The sequence below is a fragment of the Stegostoma tigrinum genome, chromosome 18, assembly GCF_030684315.1.
Source record: "Stegostoma tigrinum isolate sSteTig4 chromosome 18, sSteTig4.hap1, whole genome shotgun sequence".
Taxonomy (NCBI): Eukaryota; Metazoa; Chordata; class Chondrichthyes; order Orectolobiformes; family Stegostomatidae; genus Stegostoma; species Stegostoma tigrinum.
This window is the reverse complement of record NC_081371.1, coordinates 17542640-17563333: the sequence shown is the minus strand read 5'-3', so window position 1 is coordinate 17563333 and position 20694 is coordinate 17542640. Positions and strand designations below refer to the sequence as shown.

At 40.6% G+C, this 20694-nt stretch overlaps 1 protein-coding gene across 2 annotated transcripts in view; it reads right to left on the bottom strand.

Moving 5' to 3' along the window:
• prr5b (proline rich 5b (renal)) overlaps positions 1-20462 on the bottom strand; it is a 106752-nt gene extending 86290 nt beyond the window's left edge. The window contains exon 1 of one of the 2 annotated variants that reach the window (XM_048548559.2): positions 20097-20462. The gene's annotated coding sequence lies outside the window, so the exon portion shown is untranslated. Of the gene's footprint in view, positions 1-8783; positions 8802-20096 lie in introns of those variants that run through there. The other variant, XM_048548556.2, reaches the window with a different exon arrangement.
• Positions 20463-20694: the final 232 nt, after the last annotated feature.

Below are 20694 nucleotides of genomic sequence, written 5' to 3'. Positions count from 1 at the left end.
GTTGCTCAGAGGTATGTACTTTCTGTCAGAAAAACATGGTGATATATATGGGGAGGTGATGGCTTAGTGGTATTATCACCGGATTGTTAATCCAGAGACCCAGATAATGTTCTGGGGACCCAGGTTCGAATCCTGCCATGGCAGATGGCAAAATTTGTAGTCAATAAAAATGTCTGGAATTAAGAATCTAATGATGATAGTGAATCCATTGTTGATTGTTGGGGGGAAAACCCATCTGGTTCACTAATGTCCTTTAGGGAAGGAGACTGCCATCCTTACCTGATACGCTTGACTCTGAACTGCTCTCTTAGTAGTTAGGGATGGGCAATAAATGTTGTCTAACCAGTGAAGCCCTCATCTTGTTAATGAATAATTTTTAAAAAATCTGCCGTGCATTGTAGACTTGCAGCCTATTTTCACCATGGTAGTGTTTTGGGACAAAAAAAAACTGTTAAATTCTGGGATTGTGCTCCCTTCAGAAGCTGGATTTCTCAAAGATTTCTTGTAAGGCATATGTCTTCCAGTAACTCATCATGTGACCAAGTTGCCCTGAAGACAAAGAATAGAAATGAAAAGGTCAGTATGAAATTTACTAATTAACAGGGAAAGGAATTTGTTGGAGATGGTTCTGTATTCACATAATTTGAGTTTAGATTAAAACAATCTGGCTACAGAACAGACAACATTTCTGTCCAGCTGAATTAATTTGAAGTGATGGGTATTGTCTTAAAAAATTAAACCAATTATTATCTGAAAGACTCTTAACAGTGACTTGGGTTTGCCATTGAACAGAGAGAAAGCGAGATCTGGATACAAGACTCCAAAGAGTCATAGAGGTGTAGCGCTGTACAGCACGGAAACAGATCCTTCAGTCCAACCCGTCCATGCTGACCAGACATCCTATATAAATCTAGTCCCATTTGCCAGTGTTTGGCCCATATTCCTCTAAACCCTTCCTAGTCATGTACCCAACCAGGTGCCTTTTAAATATTGTAGCTGTATCAGCCTCCACCCATTCCTCTCGCAGCTTATTCCATTAATGCACCACCCCTTTAAATCTTTCCCTTCTCACCTTAAACCTATACTCCCTAGTTTTGGACTCCTCCACCCTGAGGAAAGGACATTGCCTCTTTACCCTATCCATGCCCCCTTATGATTTTACAAACCTCTATAAGGTCAACCCTCAGCCTCCGATGCTCCAGGGAAAACAGCCCCAGCCTATTCAGCTTCTCCCTGTAGCACAAACCCTCCAACCCCGGAAACATCCTCATTAATCTTTTCTGAGCCTTTTCAAATTTTACAACATCCTTCCGATAGCAGGGAGACCAGAATTGCACACAATCTGGTGGTGGAGGGTTGCTTTTCAGACTGGATGCCCATGACCAATGGTGTGCCACAAGGATCGGTGCTGGGTCTACTATTTCTTGTCGTTTATATAAATGATTCCAATGTAAACATAGAAGGTATGGTTAATAAGTTTGCACATGACATCAAAGAAGGTTACCTTAGAGTACAACAGGACCTTGACCAGATGGGCCAATGGGCTGAGGAATGGCAGATGGAATTTCTTTTTGATAAATGTCTGGTGCTGTATTTTGGAAAGGCTAATCGTAGCAAGAATTATACACTTAATGGTAAAGTCCTGGGGAGTGTTGCTGAAAAAAAGAGACCTTGGAGTGCAGGTTCATAGTTTCGTGAAAGTGGAGTCACTGGTAGATATGCATTTGGTAGGCTTGCCTTTATTGGTCAATGCATTGCGTATGGGAGTCGGGAGGTCATGTTGTGGCTGTATAGGATATTGGTTCAACTTTAGAGTTAAAGAACATTAGAACCAAGGGGATTTCTGATCTGAGGTGGCTATGTGTTACACCTTTGCACTGCCTGAATTAAATTGGGAGTCTGTAACTAAGGAATGGTTGGAGAAGATATGAAGGGAAGTAAGCATAGGCCTGAAGAAATCTCAGCCCTTATTGAATCTTGAAACTCTGTTCAGATTAAGTAGTTAATTAACGTTTCAGTTTCAGAAAAGTACCTGACATAAGTTTATTGGAGTTGTAAGTTACCTGGATGTAGATGGAAGGTCGTACTGAGAAACATGTTTTGAAGTGTAAGTGTTTGTGATCTTTGTACTTTTAATCTTTAACATAACTGGTTGTTTAAGATAGTGTGATTATTAGTTTTGATTTGTCTGTCTTAAATACTTCTGATTTAAACAGTGAATATTGTTGCTTAATTGTTGTAGTGAATACCCAGGTTTTCAGATTCTGGAAAAAAAATTAAGCTACCAGCCTCCACTAAGTTCATAAAAATAGCAGTATGCTTTCTACCAATCCTCATCACTGTACTAAATTTCTAAACAAATTTTCCAGCCTATCAAGGTCTGATACTAAACTACAATCCAGCCTCGTGACTCAGGATCTGTGATTCTAGTAAAGTGACAACCCCATCGTTACAAGAAACTTTAGAGAAAAAACCTCAGGAATTTTCAAACTTTTAGATACCTAAATAAATTTGTTACAGCTCAATAAATAGCCCTGCAATTGACTGAAGAATGAATGGGTTGAATTTTAGCACTAATCAAAATGTCAATTTTGGCAAGTTTTACAGAGCGTTTCTCTCCATGGGGCCTACTGAAGCTGCTCGCTCTGTATTCCGAAACTCCCCAGCTTGGCTTTACACCATAGCCAATGGCTACTCCATGCACCAGTTCTGCCCTCTCACCAGCAGTGGAAGTTCAAAACAATGAGAATGCAGATGCCACTGGGCAGGATACACCGATTATGTCTGGGCCCTATTGACACAAACACTCCCGGGGTTGTTTGATGGATTCCATTGCTGGGACGTCCTGAGATTCTGGGCACTGGTGCCATCTTTAAAATGCAGTTGTGCCCCAGGTCAAGTGCTGTCAGATTGGAACTGCCATGTGCAATTTGTTTGAACTGCCATGGACAGGGCAGAAAGAGGAAAACTGGCACCCACTTTGCTGACAGGGACTGGGAGGTCCTGGTGGATGCAGCTGTGCAGAGGAGCCCCAGAAATTTCCTTTCACAACACTCCAGTATAGCCAAACCTTCCACCTCTTTCCTGCCTGCTTCCCACATCAGCCTTCAAGACGAGTAGGATGGACATGCCTCTGGGCAGGACGCACTCAGTATGTCTGGAGCCTCTAGGTACAAGCACTCACGGGCTTGTCTGATGGGCTCCACTGTATAGCAGACAGAGCCTGGGACTACACTGAAACATAGCAGGAGGGAATGGACGACCACCATCCGAAGGTGCATTGGGGACACTATAAATAAGTCCTTACCCTTCTCAATATAAAGTCACTGTTTATCATCAGCTGTGTGAGTCAATCTCTTTCTAACTTCAACCACCAGAATAGGGTACAAAGGCTCACAATCCTTTACACTTCAAGATGTTTTATGACCCAAGGTATGAAGTCAGCAGCTCCTGTACTATGTAGAAACTATGGGAACTTGGGAGGTGACTGCTACTTTGCATCTGGGGTAAATCATTCCAGGCAGCAATACACTGCTTATGCATTGCAGCCATGAGTGGGATTGATTCCTAAAGCTGCGTGGCACGGTCAAGGGGGGATTGCAGCCAGGATCTGAACTCCCCAAAGAAGAAAGTACCACTTCCAAACCCTGCCTGCCCTGAAGGATCACTGCTGACAACTATGAGAAGCTGTGTGTCTGTGCCTTAAAAACATGGCAAGACGAAAGTACTGGTACCTTTAAACTCTGGCTGAGTGAGTAAAGCACTAAAGGCAAGGCATGGCAAGATCGAGATTCATGCAGGTGGTAAGTGTGTAGCTGCTAATAGAGTACAAGAAGCCACGAGATGCACTAGGCCCAATCTGAGGGATGGGTGCCTGTCCTTGAGCACAGTGTCCTAGCAGCAGCATTTCCATGAAAGGTATCAGTGCACTCTAAAGTACAGCGTTGGAATGGTGAAGAGCACTGTGAATGGGTTAGAGATGTGCCACGAGGGAACGGTGAGGCTTGTACATGCCTGATGCTCACATCTGTGCGGCAGGTGGGGCACACCCTATGTGTTGGGGAAGGTTGGACTAGATGGAGGAGGAGTGAGAGGTGAGCTGGAGACACCCAGGTCCTGCTCTGACTTGCAGCATGGGAAATGGCATCGTCGAGTTTCTATCCAGTGGGTGGGAGAATGGGTAAAAGCATCTTAATGAGGTGAGTTTAGCAAATAATGAGATGCTAATGCCTGCTAATAGATGCAAACAAGCCTGTCACTGGTGAGATTCTTCTCTTGCCATTCAACACTCTGGCTTGGAGAATGGGACCTCATGCTCTCAACGTCGAGAGCCTCATTACAGTGGATCTGACCCAATTTGCCCAATTGTCTCACCTTTGCCCACATTGTTTATGGGTGAGCAAGATTCTGCCTTAGTCTCGTGTTGCTTTCCATTTAAAATCACATCTGCTGCCTCTACAGACTGTGATAGGCTGTGGTCCAGAGAAACCTTCTTCCCTACAGCATGAGGAAGGTGCACATAAGAATCTGAGTAGACAGTTCCCCATTAATCTCACGACTGTGCTGGAGTTTATGATGATTCGGATGAAATCTATTGCTTGCCTACTCTTTACAATGGACATAAAAATGGTGCAGATGTTGGAAATCTGAAATAAAAATGAAAGAATGCAGGTCTGTGGAAAAAGTCAAGGTTCAGAGATAACTCAGCACAAGGACAAACCTGCAGCTGACGACTTCTGAAGCATTAACTTTATTCCTCTTTCTGTCCACAGGAGCTTCCTGATTTGTTTTACCAGCACTTTTGTTCCGGATGGAATACACATTGGTATTAGCACTTCCAATTACTTTGGGTAATAAACTATTAATAATGATTCTGCATTTAGTTTATTTTGCACAACTATTTCCTAACACAAAGATTGTTAAGAACTAGATAAAATACAAAATAAAAGAAAGTTGTCCTTCCAAAGGCTTATGTTATGAGGTTTACTCTGCTTATTACATTCATACATATAAAGCATCCACAAATATAAAAGCTGTGAAATTTCCCTTCCTAGTTCTCAAGATAATTGAAAAAAAATTCCAATACCAGTTGCAAGATAATCGTCCGTCTCGCAGAAGAGGAGATATCATGCACTCATTAAATGGTTGGATCAGAAAACATTTCCTAAAAGCTGTACCTTGTTCTTGGTTAACTGCAGAATTTCCTACTTAAGTGTCCCATCAAGAGACATGCTTCATTCATTCTAAAACAATTCATGAAGCTATGCTGAACAGTCAAAATATACCAGACAGTGAGTCACCAGACAATTTCAGCAGATCATCCTGCCATTCACAACTAAGCATTCAAACCAATCTGCAGAATTATTTGCACACCCACCTCACTTACTCTTGCTCTCTACATAGTATTTATCAATGAATATGCGGCATGAAAATACATTGCAATAAGATAAAATACCAATAAACAAAGCTGCCTGGTATATTCTGAAAAAGAAAACTTTACCAAATTTCAAAGGCCAAATCCTTCTGTCTACTGTTGACTAGATAAGACAGCTTCCATTTCATAAACCTCGTAAATTTGCAAATAATAAATACCCTATACTGCCTTCCTTGCGAACATGAACATGACAATGTTTAAATATATAGAAATTTGATGTTGCAGCCAACACCCAACCTGAATGAAGATTAGAGGAATCAGATTATTGTCAATTTTGAAAGGAAATGAGGTGGGTCCTTTATCATGCTATAAATGCAAAACAGCATCTACATTAAAAATCATGTGCCTGTGCAAAGCAATAGCTTGTTTTCCCAATTCTTCTTTTAAAAAATTACTGCTTCCATAAAACGCAAAAAATCTATTATTTTGGAAGTTACTCAATCCTTATGTTGTGCACTCTGAACAAGTTCAATCCTAAATCAAAGATAATTTAAATTTAATCTCACACTTCTCTGTTATAATCCCAATTGAGGAGAGCTTTCCCAATTGTGTAAAACGTTTCTCTGAAAGGCAATTTTACGAGCTTACTTACAGCTATTAATTGTGAGTATCCCCACTGGAACTTTAGGATAATGCATGCTATTGTTTCTATAAGTTACAATACAGTTCTGATGGTATTCACACTGCATTCACAGAATGATTAAGGTACAGAAAAAACCATTCATCTTTGTGTCTGCACTGACTATTATCTCATCCAGCTCTAGTATCTAGTGCGAATCTCCTGGCTTTGCTTCATAACCCAGCACTCAACTGCTATCCAAAATAAAATATAGTAGCCTCTTGAATGACTCAATTGAGTCTGCTGCCATCACATTTCCATGCAATGCACTCCATTCCCTAACAACTTGCTATGTGGAAAAACAATTGTAGTAATTTCAACATGCAGCTTCTTCAGTTCACCCAAAGTGTCAACCTGTTAGAGTTGGCAGAATTACTGCTGTGTTTGCCAGGTTTATAAAGGCCTAAAGAAGAAAACCTGCAGATCTACAGGCTCTTGATTATAGTACATGTCTTATAACCACTCATTCAATGAGGGTTATCAACTTTTAGGCATCCATGAAGATGTTAAACATTCACACTGACTCACGGAACTCAAATATGGTCCAGTTCTGGTACTGGGGACTTGTAGTCAATGGCACCCTGCACCATGGGAAAACCAGCAGTCTTAGCAAAGCCACACACTCATTCCACCTGCTGGTTTCTGGCAAGAGAGAGTAAAAAAGATGGTGTGCTCTCAGTGACCTCATTTAGGCAACAATAGATGGCAAACAGCCACCCATTGCAAATAACTGCAGCTTCTGTCAGGAAGATGCTGGATGTATCAACAAATACTCATAGCTACAGTCACCACCATAGTTGATGTGGCTTTATCCTGCTCTAAGGTTGCAGCGGTGGCTACAGCAGGTCTTACAGCATTCATCACCGACGTTCAGTTGTAGAGATTGGTCCCTAAAGATAGGGATAGATATGGCCTCTTGCTGAAAGCCCTTCACCCCTTTCCTCTTATTCCTCAATCAACCAGCAGCTGCTCCTCTGCTCCTTGGCTCAATACTCTTGTATTCCAAGGGGAATGCCAAATAATGCATTCCGTCCAGTAGCAATTGGTTTCTGCAGAATTCTTGAAGTAAGCAGAAACTCTGACTCTACTACAATAAATCCTGTAGACTTTTGTAGTTGAAAGAAATGTAGAAAGCAGCAAACACTTACAGAATCACAACAACAACTGTCCTGTAAGCTGTTAATTATCCCTTTAAGTAGCGCAAATGGAAATTCTCCTCACTGTTGTTAATCTCGTACATTTGAACATGCGTTAAAAGATGACTTTAGCAGGAACACTGAACTGGCATTTAATCGGCATTGCACACTTACATCATGATCTGCATTCTGTGCATACATCTGACAGAGGTTAGCTGCACAGTGCTAACACTGTCACCAAAATGGCATTCAATGTGGTTTGTGGCAGACTGCACACATACACAATGCACACCATTTTGACCTGCACCCCTAGCAGCTAAACAATGAGAACTAATGAGCCTGACTTTGTGCTCATTGGATGTTTGTAACCTGAAAAAGTTGTGACATGATAATAATGTGGATGGATATTGTGCATACACACACACACACACACAAATTATATTCTAACTGACATGAGACAAATATTGGTAACAAACTACGATCAAGTACCTCTCAGGGAACAAAAACAGCAAATATGATCAAGACAGATTGTACAGATCTTGCAACAATTCTGTCCACCACTCAACTAGCTCCAGCACATGGCTGCAGCTACTGACCCCAAGGACATCCCTGAGCACTAGTCACAAAGACAGTGGTTTCCTTCTTAGCAGCACAGCTTAGCAGCAACACTGCTTAACATACAATCTACTCCTGTCTGTTTCCCTCCCACACAGTAATGCTTGAACTGTCCTGAGTGACTTATTAAAAATTTTGCAACAAGCCCTAGGCAATATTGAATACAGTCAAACATAGTAACACCCTGCACATTGAAATATTCACATTTGTTGATGCACACAACAAATTGTATAGAATATTAAGAAGGATTTTATAAGAGTGAAATTAAATAGTCATGTTTAAATATCGTTCTTTAAGACTGCATTCTATGTATCTTGTTTGTATTTTTGAAAAAGGTCAAAATGTCTCGAATCCAACCTTTCCTATTGCCTTTCCATAAACCATCGTAAGAGACTGGACAAAGTAATGTAAACTCATGGGAGACACTATATTGGAGAAAGAAGCAGTTAGGTTGGAGAAAGAGACGGAATAGGAATGATCCAATGATTAGTTCCGCAATTTTAAAGTTCTACAATCTTAACAGTCATGTCAAAAAAAACCACTTCCCTCTTTATAGAAAAAACTCTTGACCCAGTTTAGAATAAAATGCAACTTAACCAATTATAATCATGGACTTTCAGTATAATTTTACATCACACTTAACCACACCTTCTCAAGGTGAAAATGTGCATTTATCATCTGAGTGATCATGGGAATAGTTAACAAATTTCAACCAGCATTTGTCTGCCATTTCTTGGCAAGCAGTTTTCATTTTAAATATTCTTAATATATATTTAGATTTCAGCTTATTTTCAATATATCAGCTCTGTAGAATCTACTGTATATATTACTGCCGGCAGATTCTTTTGAACATTGACGTAACATTTACAGAAGGCTTTAGTATATTTCAAGGTTAAAGATGGTTAAAAATTCAAGCAGTCGTGCTGGGAAACTTGACTGTACTTAATTATTTACAGACTAAATTCAGCTCAACACCCACAGTTGAATAACAAAGGAACTTAACTTCCTGTAGTCGCGCAGTTTCATCACAAACAGTGGTGGAAGTCCAAACTGGAAGAATAAGACCCAGTTTCCATGGAACTCAACAGTCTTTCACTCAACCCAATCGCCACTGTACCAAGGAATAATTCTGGCCTCATCAAACCTCTAAACTATACAGAAACATTAACATTTATACCTTTTAGCAACATCCCAACAAGTCAAGAAAGTGTGTAAACTTTGAAAATAACAAGTTAATGTATACAAAGTAAAGAAGTCATATAATTCTAAAAATGTCAGTGGAGTCTGCTATTGATAGGCCTTCAGCTAAATGGTAGACTTCCCTTATCTTGTACTTCAGTTTACCCCATTTGTACTGTTTGGAAATGGTGTGAACTTGCAGCAAAAACATACTTCGTTGAATCATAGAATCACCTCCACTCTACACCAGATTTGCAAGCTATTCCCGATCTCTTTGATTCATATTAGACATTGTTACAAAGTTTTTGGGGATGAATAGATGAAAGATCTCACTCCTAAGAGATCCTGACTGTTGTATCCACAAGTCTATATAGCAAAATTAAAGTGGATTATGCTTAAGGGACTCATCATTAGTAACACTTGCAGACCCACTTAAAGCATGAACTGCCTGTCTTATTCTGCTTACAGATGTATCACTCAATACTCCTCTGCAATAAATTTTATCTGCCTGTTTCTCGACCCATTCCATCGGTCTCTCTATGTCCTTCTGAAATCTATCACCATCCACCTCACCTTTCACAATACCTCCAGGTTCTGTGTCAATACAGATTTCGACGTTGTGCTCTATACAAGTAATAGGTTGATGATAGAGATGAAGAAAAGCCACAGTCCTGCTTTTGACCCAAGGGAACCCCACTTTTTTCCCTTTTCCATCTGAAAACAACTGTTTATCACTAATCTCTTGTTATCTTCAGTCAGCCAACTTCATATCCATGCTGCCCCATCTCTTCTATTCCATGTTCTTTAATTTTAACGACAAGCCAATATGTGACACTTTATCAAATATCTTTTCCGAGTCCATGCACATTACATCAACTGCATTCGTCTCATTAAAAACTCCAAGCTAATTAGTAGAACGTAATTTAACCTTAACAATTTCACATTGGCTTTCCTTAATTAATCCACACTTGTTGAAGTACTTCTTCATTTTGTGCAGTGTTATTGCTTGTAAGTGCCTTACTACTATTGAAGGCTGTTATCCTTTCCATAGTGACGTTGTCCTTACGATATTTTTCAAACAAGTTGGGCTGTAACATTTGGAATTTTCTTGTCCTGGCCTGGCTACTGAATCAAAGGACGTTTGGAAGATTAGAGCTAGTGCCTCAGCAATTTCCATCTTTATTTCCCCTGAAGCCAAGAATTCCACTGATGTTGGAAAGCTACTGAACAAATTATACCACAACGTCACTGTGATAGGGAACAAATGGAGACCTGCTCTCACCCATTTTTCACCAGCCTGCATTAACAAACCTTCTCCAACCCTCACCCGAGCATAGAATAACAATGAAGAAACTTTTTTTCAATTGCTTACAACGATCATAAAGATTGTCACAGATGCGACAGAGCAATTTATTTTGTATACAAATTGGATATATTTGACTGCTCTGCCACTGAATAGAAAAAGGTCAGCAATAGGAGATTCTGAGGTGTGATTCTATCACCTTTCTTCATGGTACAGCAAGTGTTAATGACAACAATTAGGGCTGTCTACGTATGGAAGATTCTTGGAGTCTGTGTTAATGTTTTTGCTTGCAGACATAACTGGCTTCATGTTCGTTTATTTTAATTTGACTTTGGACAAAAGCAACATTGGGTGCTGCTGTGAGCTCCCTCATAGTTAAAAGTAAACAGAGTGCTGACATTCATAACTCAAATTTCGAGAGCAGTTCTTTTGAAGAGTAGCTAGGGACTGTCAGCCACTATGGGACCTCATGACAGGTAAAAATACCCCTGCAGGACAGCAGAAAATTGGAGGGAAATGACCAATAGTAACAGTTAATTATTTCTTTGCAACCTTTAACCCCTGCGAAGCTGGAATCCAATAGCTCATTTTAGCAGGTCTCCACTGAGTAGGCAAGTCAACAATGCCTGGTGTTACACTGAAAAGGACTTTGAGAGATTATCTTACTCACTTCAGTTGAAATAACCAGCTTGATCTAATGTCACGTATGACGAAAAAAAAATGATTTTAGAGCCAGTGTTTAGTGCACATGGGACTACATTTTGAGAATGAGGGCCAAATAAATGGAAACAAGTATTCAGGCATATGGGGGTTAAAGAAGGAGAATGGCACTAACTCATATGCACTCATTTAGAGGACTCACTGTAACTCAATGCACCAAACAGCCTCCCTTTGCACCACACAGACTCTGTGATTCTGTGACCTTTTGAATGGGAATGATAGTCATGGTATATCAGCATACCTCAGAAGGAGCAAGGCAATAGGATAATTAATGGTTTGAAGCACAACACGCAAAGGATGGAACAAAATCCAGACAAACCTCCCACTAATACACTCCCATTGACCTGCACCCTCCCAACTTGCAAAGCGTTGATTAGATAGAGTACATGGTTTGTCTACACAGACAATCAAATACTTGCTTTTTCATTTTTATATTTCTCAGTCCACATTGTCTGACTGAAGAGAAACTGAGGGAGGAGCAGGAAGGTCTATACCCCACTTCAATGAGCAGGGCCCAGGGATGCTGCTCAATTGGAAACCTATACAAACTCCTTCATCCACCCGCAGCAACCGAAAGGCGGTGACAGAGGATAACCACTCCTGTGAGCAGGGAAGGTGACCATTGAGGAATATGGATCCAGTGAGGTAAGAGGTATTTTGTCATCATTTATAACAGGCAGCAGACACAGTGGGGACTCTCTGGAAATTAAATACATGTGCATACTGGCTTAAAGACGTCTCTTGAGTTTGGTCTTTCACAATCAGGAATGTCTTATTAAAATTGGACTGTCTTCAGGTCAAGGCTGAGTCTGTCATGTTTTACTAGCAACATGATAAACAGCTTTCAGGCATTTTTATGATGTGTGCAGTGGTAGCAGTGAATTTGAAAACCTGCCTATAAATAGGTTTAAAGCAGAATTCAAAATTGGAAGTCAAGCTTCTTGGGCATTTGGAAATCAGGGAGAATGGATTAAGTTCGTTTTGCATCTGCAATCTTAGTTGGAAAATGTTAGCCCCATTGCTATTCAGGAAAAAGATGCAGAAGTTTCCAAAACTGAAATGGAAGGTTTGCAAACTCTAATTGGACAGATGAACTGCATACCCAAATGAGGCCAGATGCCAGTTTTGAAGCCTTTATAGTTGAGTACATTTATGAAAGATCCCAACATGGAAGATATTATTTGGGCAAACAAAAAAAATTGAAAAAATTAAAAGTGGAGCGTTGTGTTTTGAAGTTTTAATTATTGAGAGATGTCCATGAAACGTATTGATTTTAAGTGGTGCTACTTATGTGAATCACTGTGATGGGCTCACCATTTCCGGGAAGTATATGACACATGTTGTGGGAAAGAATAGTAAATGTTGACCTTTAGCTTGGAAAGCTAAAATGATCAGAAGAGTAGTAAAAAGTATCTTAGCGACAGAAACTCTTGTTCTTGATGACATAGTAATGTGATGTTTTTCTTAGTGAAAATATTGAAAGAAGTTGTAAAATGGGGCTCAGTAGCAATACTAATTGAGTGCTAAATTGATAATAATCACTTTAGAATCATGACCACACAGTGAAATGTGAGAAAAGACTTATTCCTAATCTATATGTATATATGTGTTTTGTTATTAGTTTCTTCTTGTATTTTAATAACTAAGAAACTCATTCCATTATTAACTCACAATAGCTTTTTTGAAATGGCCCCTTTTTAAAATTTGTTTGATCTGGGAGACGGGCATTCAGAAGGGAAGGGAATTCTTTTACAATTAACCTTGTTGCAACCAAGCCAGGGAGTGGCTGAATGAAGAACAGAAGCCAGTTCATCCATCCTCACCCAGGAGCTTAATGATTCCGGATGTCTCCTCTGAAATGGTCATAAATTGAGGAATGTCACCCAGTAACTGGTGGAGGTAACACTGTTAGTTCATGGAGTAGAAGGGGATGATGATACAGAATCTTGACATCCCTACAGTGTGGAAACAGGCCAATTGGCCCAACAAGTTCACACTAGCCCTCTGAAGAGCATCCTAACCAGACCCACCTCGTAACCTTTTTGCTGTAACCCTATAGTTACCATGCCTAATCTACCAACTCTACACACCCCTGGACACTACAGGCAATTTAGCCTGGCCAATCCACCCAGCCTGCACATCTTTGGACTGTGGAACAAAACTGAAGCACCCAGAGGAAACCCACGCAGACACGGGGAGAATGTGCAAACTCCACACAGACAGTTACGCGAGGGTAGAATCAAACCTGGGTCCCTGCAGTGCAAGGCTGCAGTGCTAACCACTGAGCCATCATGCCGGTGAGAGGGAGTACAATGGCTGGGTTGCATGATAAAGCTAACCCTCGTCTACAGCACAATCCAAGTGACAAAAATTTCTCCTCCAGAAATGTAGAGGCTGCATCTGAAGCCAGTTCCCAACAGGTCCCTGCAAACCAGCAAGGCTTCAACCCCTGCCCCCAGGTGATAAGTCTCACTGACAGTAACTGCACTGCTAAGTACACAGCCACTCTCATGACCCACACAGGAGTGAAATGTGACCTGGGTCTGGCAAAAATAGATGGGTGCCAACTTGGGACAGGGTCTTTCTGAATCGGGGCTTGGGTGCCATTTTGCCTATGGCAAGGGGCCCTCTGGACCCAACAAAAATTCTGGCCTGAGTCTTGATTTCAAAACAAATTATTGGACCTTGGGAGCACTAGGAAACCATAATATTGTCAGTCAGCTTACTTTTCTGCAAGCAAATTGCATTTGTAAAGGCAACAATCTAAACTATCATTTAGATATGGCAAATGTGTTTACAGTGTGTTCCAGAACATATATATTTTCAAGGCCAAGAGCATTGTAATATAAAATGTATTTGTTTGCAATCGGATGCAAGTTAGCTTGTTGTTTTAAGGTCATAAGATCTAACTTCTAAAATAGATGGACCTTAAGGTCAATTACAGAACCTATTCCTCTTGGGCTCCTCCTGAAGCAATGTAAAGAGAGAGTATTCCTCTGTAGACCAGCTGCATTTGATGTGACAGGTTCTCCAAAAATATAACAGGAGCAGGAATAAAATCCCAGGTTGGACTAGCAAATAATTGGTGGCAGTCATGCCAATGCGTAACAAGTAAAACCCCATCATTAGCAATCTTTACCTTACTATTGGAGAGAAGCTGATTTACACACGCCATATTAACACCAAGGTTATAAAGGTAAGTAGGGATTCTTAGATAATAAGTTATTTACACCCTGATGTTTTAAAGCCTGTTCATGTGTGAGGCTCAAGTGAGAATAGAATCGTTGTTACTTGTCTGGATGGGTGCCGGTCATCAATTTTAAAGAAGTCGATAGTGTCTAGGACAGGAGAATGGTAACCATTCAGCAGCCTACCAACTAAATTAATATCCACTCCTTCCAGCAAACTTAGAATGTATCCCTGATGTGGTAGTGGTTCATTACTAAGTTACAGCATGTGTGCTGAAATCTTTAAAACTTGGTCAGTTCAGAAATCTAGAATAAATGTGAGCTGCTGCCTGTTTCAGACTTAATCGCAAATCAAACAATTGAAAAAACAATCAATCAAACTTGTCTGGAGTAACTTGCTTCAAAGGGCAGAGTGCTATTATTAAATCACTACTTCAAAAATCTATGAACGGGTGACTCTATGTTAAGCTGTAGACCATTCATTTCTCTCTGAACCTGAAGGTTAATGACAACCAATTGTCCGAAAAATTTTCGCTGAATTTACAGATCGAAGCAAGGTGAGCTCTGAAAGGAGTTCTCAATTATCACATTATCAGGAGCAAAGCAAGCATACTGCAGCAAAACTCTGCCTCAACATCACTGATACAGAGTGGAACAATGATTAAAGAGTTGTATTGCTATGACAAGATATGTCATAACACCGTTTTCTGATCCAACATAATTTACACATCCTTCATTCACTGAAAAACTATGCCACACAACCCTTGCAATTACACCATAACAATTGTATATACCTTGACTTTGTACTTAAACTCTTGTTTAAAACCACTTTTTTTTGCATACTCCATAGTAATGTTCTTTCATACAAATATTGTGAATAAAGTTTGCAAACCGTTTCTATCTTCAAGATTTTGCACTTCAGGGAATGGATTTGCTAAATGAAACAGTTTGGAGGAAAATATCTACAACAGATGGGAAAAACAAAAAAAAGCGACAGACACATTAAGTGACAGAGAGGGGGTGAATCGGAGCCGGATGATGACACACAGATAGAGAGACAGAGCCAGAGATAGAAATGGTAAAGACAGAAGATTGATTGCACTATATATGGAAATCAAGTGGAAACAGCATTTCAGTTGTATTTTTATGAGGTGTTGAAGACTATTTTTGGTGAACTTTGTTACTGTACAATGCTGATGTAAGGATTACTCACCTATACTTTGATTATGCTCTTACATTTACTTTAGTTTACTTTATTTATTCAGTGAATGCAAATCGCCAAAGCCAAGTGATAGCCTCCTTATTTATAGAATTTGAGGTGATCAGTCTGTCTGTAAATCTATAGAGGGGCCTCTCCTCAGTAATTTGCAGAATTGTTTGTGTCTCTCCACAAGTCTATAAGGGGTTTGTATCAAGGCCCCACTGGTTGAATTGTCCTGAGCCTGTATAGCAAGTGTTATTTTCACCAAGGTAGTTCAAAGTCTGCTATTTGACACAATGGGGTTTTTCACAATGAACTTGTTAGTGACCAGAGATAGCAGGAACTGCAGGTGCTGGAGAATCTGAGATAACAAGGTGTAGAGCTCGAGGAACACAGCAGGCCAAGCAGCATCAGAGGAGCAGGAAGGCTGAAGTTTTGGGCCTAGACCCTAGGCCCAAAACGTCAACCTTTCTGTTCTTCTGATGCTGCTTGGCCTGCTGTGTTCATCCAGCTCTACACCTTGTTATCTCACATGTTAATGACCTCCTGAGTTTCCCATTCCTTGATCCAAGGGATGTCTGTCGGTAGAATCTTGTTCAGGAAGTTTGCTTCAAATGGGGATTTAGGATGGAAAACAGGCAGTAGTTGGATTGAAAAGATCCTCACAGAGTGGTGTGAGATGCAACATGTATAAATTCAACCAGCTGATGGATTTTCATTAGTTAGTAGCTGTTTGGGAAAGGGATCTTTGTGAGGACAGGAAGCCAAGGGAGAAGTGTGAGCAGAGGTGTTGAGTTACAATGCACATTCAACTGAGAACCCGCAAGATGTGTGTGTGAGATAACTGGACACTTATGCAGCACCCTGTTGCAGAGCAAGACAGAGCAAGTGCTAAGACCATAAGACCATAAGACATAGGAGTGGAAGTAAGGCCATTCGGCCCATCAAGTCCACTCCACCATTTAAATCATGGCTGATGGGCATTTCAACACCACTTCCCTGCACTCTCCCGTAGCCCTTGATTCCTTTTGAGATCGAGAATTTGTCGATCTCTGCCTTGAAGGCATCCAACGTCCCGGCCTCCACTACACTCTGCGGCAATGAATTCCACAAGCCCACCACTCTCTGGCTGAAGAAATGTCGTCTCATTTCAGTTTTAAATTTACTCCCTCTAATTTTAATGTCCAGAGTGTTGTGGTAGTAGTACCCCAAGTAGATCACACAAGTTTGGTTAAGAGGTTGTTTCTGGTTTTGATCTTTTTAGTTTTGATCAGATGTTCCTGGAAGGATAACATGTAAACTGGAGTTAGTCAGAAGTATATCAGGTTGCGATTATGCTTTCGTGTCAAGTCATCTGCATGGATATGTGATTCCTTTTTGTGACTAGCATTGCGGCTGTGCAGTACACTGGATATGGCTGTGATGAGATTTGGTATGAGATGCTTCAATAGTGTGCCAACTTTGTAATGTCTTTGTTTGGGTCTGCTCAGTGCTGGCCTCAACCCTGTCCTACATATATACAAACGACAATACCCTACAAGCTGATCCATGCTAATGACATCTGTTATTCCAAGCTCTGTGCTTTTGCATTTTGGATCATCTACTTCACTACGAAGAAAATGGGATACAGCATATGCTGATAGAGATGGATGAACATCTAATTCCCCTAAACCTACCATCACCTCAACCACAGGTTTGTAAGTACAAATTTTTGTATACTGGTAGAAAAAGCTAAGCAGTACTTAATTGTTTGTGCCTCAATTATTTTAGTGTATGCATTTTCTTGAGCTGGTGAACTATTCTTTCATATCCAGCCAACTTCTGTAAGTAGAAATTAGAAAGTAAACAATCTGCACCTCTGCAAAACAGCATGATCAAGACAAAACCTCAGTGCAGGTAGGCAACCAAACAGTAGTGACATACTCAGGCCCAGGCTAAGACATTTTGCTACACAGAAATTCAGTCTATTACGGAATCACAGATGCATTACAGTGCAGGAGGAGCCCATTCTGCACATAGGGCCTGCACCAGCTCTCCAGAACAGCACTTAGTGCCAGGACACTCTTGAAATATATCCTTACATTTCCAAAGACAGTACTGTGTTAGTAAGTTCGCCATAAAATGTACACATTGTCACAAATGGAAATATAATGGTGCAGAAGTGTAACTGAATTTTAAATTTGGGTTTCCAGCACCCAGGTTAAAAGATCAAACCATGAATAAAATATTTGTAGGTTTTGAGGGATTGATAATGCATAGCTATAATGCTGTAGTTAAAGACCTGAATTTTCATATACCAAGCATATACGTATGTTGCTGTTTTGGTCTTTATGGTATTTCACTTATTTGTTCACTCTATAGTGGGTGAATCCTTTTCACAAGTTACTTTATGATGAAAATATGATTTGCCATGACTCTGTAACGCAGGATGAATTTGTAAACGTGCAGAACTTGTTGAGCATCAATATTATGGGGGCTACATGGGTGCTTCAAATAGAAGCTTTCATCGGTTTGGGTAATGTCTTGATCCTGTTTCTAAGGAAAGCAGGACTTGCATCTATGAAATGTGTCAAGCATCACTGTCATAGGTATTATTACAGAGAATGAGAGGGCAAGATTTCACAAACAGCAAGAAATAAGTGGACAGCAAATCTGTTGTGTTGTTCATTAAGAAGAAATGTTTATCATAAGATGATCAAGGAAATTTAGTGCTCTTCAAAAGTCCAAAGTACAATTCAGAATACTGGAGCTCCAGGATGTGGAAAGCTATCATCTGTGCTCCCTTTCAAAAATGACTCAGTGAATAATTTCCTTGGATATTGTGATGATGATAAAATGTAATTTTTAAAAGTAGGCTGAATAATTTTGCCAGCATATCTGTTTTTGCTTTATCTCATTATTTTATTTATAACGGTGTACCAAAAATAAAGAATTTGTACTTAACTGTATTTTCTGGACTTATTATACTATTTTTATGGAAAATATACACTTTAGGGTTGTCATGTGATTTATGAACTGAAGTTTATGTCCAAATTGTTCCTCCTTTCCATATTCTGTTGCATCTTACTTTCAGCAATTATGTAAGCTGCCTCATTCATAAAATCAGGGCAACCCAAAGTGTTTTATATCCAGCAAAGTATTTCTGAAGGGTAGTCAGTGTTGCTATGTTGAAAATGCACCTGCCAGTTTGCAGACTGCAAAGTCCCACAAACAGCAATGAGATATTGACAGTATATTGAGTTTTAGTAATGTCAGTTGAGGATTAAATATTGCCCAGAACATTGAAAGAACCCTACAAAATGGTACAAAGAATCTTTAGGTTCACTACACATGGCAGATTGGGATTTAGTTTAATACGTCATTCAAACAACAAGCTGTTGTAAGTGCAGTTGAACTTTGTGTTACCAACAGAAGACTGACGTTATGGAGTGTATAAAGTTATAAAGGTCATTATTCCCTCATTGACAAGGTACGACCTAACCTATACATTTATTCTGCCTTCATTATTAGCAATTGGGGCAATTGTGCTTATGAAAGCAGCTTATCAGTGCCAACAAAAATAGAGCAATTGTGATGAGTCAATGGTCAAGTGCTCCCGGATAATATGCAATACGATGCAGAAAAAAATCCTCTCTCAATAATTAGTAATGTGCAAAGGAAGCAAGGGTGGTCTGAGAAATGAACCTTTTTCACACAGCAGTAGCTGGAGAATGGGATGCACTGGAAATGCGGTGGAGACAGGTTCACTTGAGGGCACTGGATAGTTATTTCAACAGAAACGGTGTGTAAGGATTGGGGGGCGAGGTTGGAAAGGAGATCGGCGCGAGGTCATGATGCTCCTTGGAACAGCCGGTGTGGACACGATGGGCCGAATTGACTCCTTCTGTGGGTGCCGGAACACCTTTATCATTATAACCTAGCATCTCAGAAGAGTGCCCCCTGCTGTATTAATGGTCACAGAGCAGCCATCCTTGTGGTCTCCGACAGAGTCTCAGTGTAGCATTGACATCAACAGCTCTGCATTCATCCAGAACTGGCTCCATATGAACCAAATGTCCCCCTTTTCCGGCTTCTCTCTCCTGGCCTGCCCAGGAATGTGATCTTACTTGAGGTTGGCTCGGATTTGAACTCAAACTCTCAGAAATGTTAATTTGCTGTACCACTCAGTTTCTCTGGATTGACAGACCTTCAGTAGCTATCAACAGCATTCCTTAGTGCAATTAAAGAAAGTACTGTGGGAAACATGAGGACTGAAACGGGGTTGAACAATGCATGTGGACTTTTTAAACATTCAACTCCGACCATGGGGACCGACCTTTCAAATGTACTTCACCCCCAACCAAAAAAAAGTAAAAGATTTATTATACAATATTTATACAAATTGGAAACTGTTTGCATTCCAATGCACTTAATACAACACTGCGGCGCCAGAGCAAGAGCTGAGTTTGTCCCAAAAACAAATCTAATCCCAATGTTCCTACTTGAAATTCATCCCGGACATGGCTCCTCGTTGCTCGGGAGAGGAGGTGAAAGCCCTGTGACAGCATCTGATCTTCCAAGACCGTCCCAGCCTTTTATTTTTGACACCCCCCTGAGCGTCTAAGATTCCCGAGCGAACTCCCTCTTGAGATAGCACAAAGCAGCAATTTGTTAAAGAAAAATAACAGCGTGTCGGCGGACAAGATGTTCCGTTTCACCTACCGTAACTTACAGCCGCTGAAGACAGCAGCAGCGCGTTACCAACAGCAACAGTCATCAGACGCTCCTGCAGCCCACTGCAAAGGATTGGATTCATCCAGCAAATGTATTTCAGCAACTTGTCAGTTTCATCACCATCAAGGAAGCAAATCCATTGAGGAGAGACGGTTTCTCTCTGCGACTGGATACGAGAACAGTTCTGACTTGTACCTGCATTTGAATGACGCTTTATTTCTTCCTCCTTCTTGCTCGTTTTGCAGCCGTCCGCTTGTGTGAAGATGTTTGGGAGCGGAGAAGGGTGGGGATTTTCAGTGCACAATGTGCTAACTGCAAACTGCGCTGGAGTGAAGCCAGGAGAGGGGACTTCAAGGCAACATCCGCCCCAAACCACAGCGGCACAAACACAAATGGTACGTCAGAATGAAAGGCCAAGATATGAATAAGTGATTAGCCTTCTACAGCTTCATTTTCTCATGTCTTTTAATGCGATAACAGGCTCGGCCAATATAGCAGTTTTATTGTACTCGTGAGGGCAGGGGTTTTCACAGAGGGCGATTTGTGAATTTGCCTTCTATCCTGGCGTGATAGAGTGCAGCTTTTA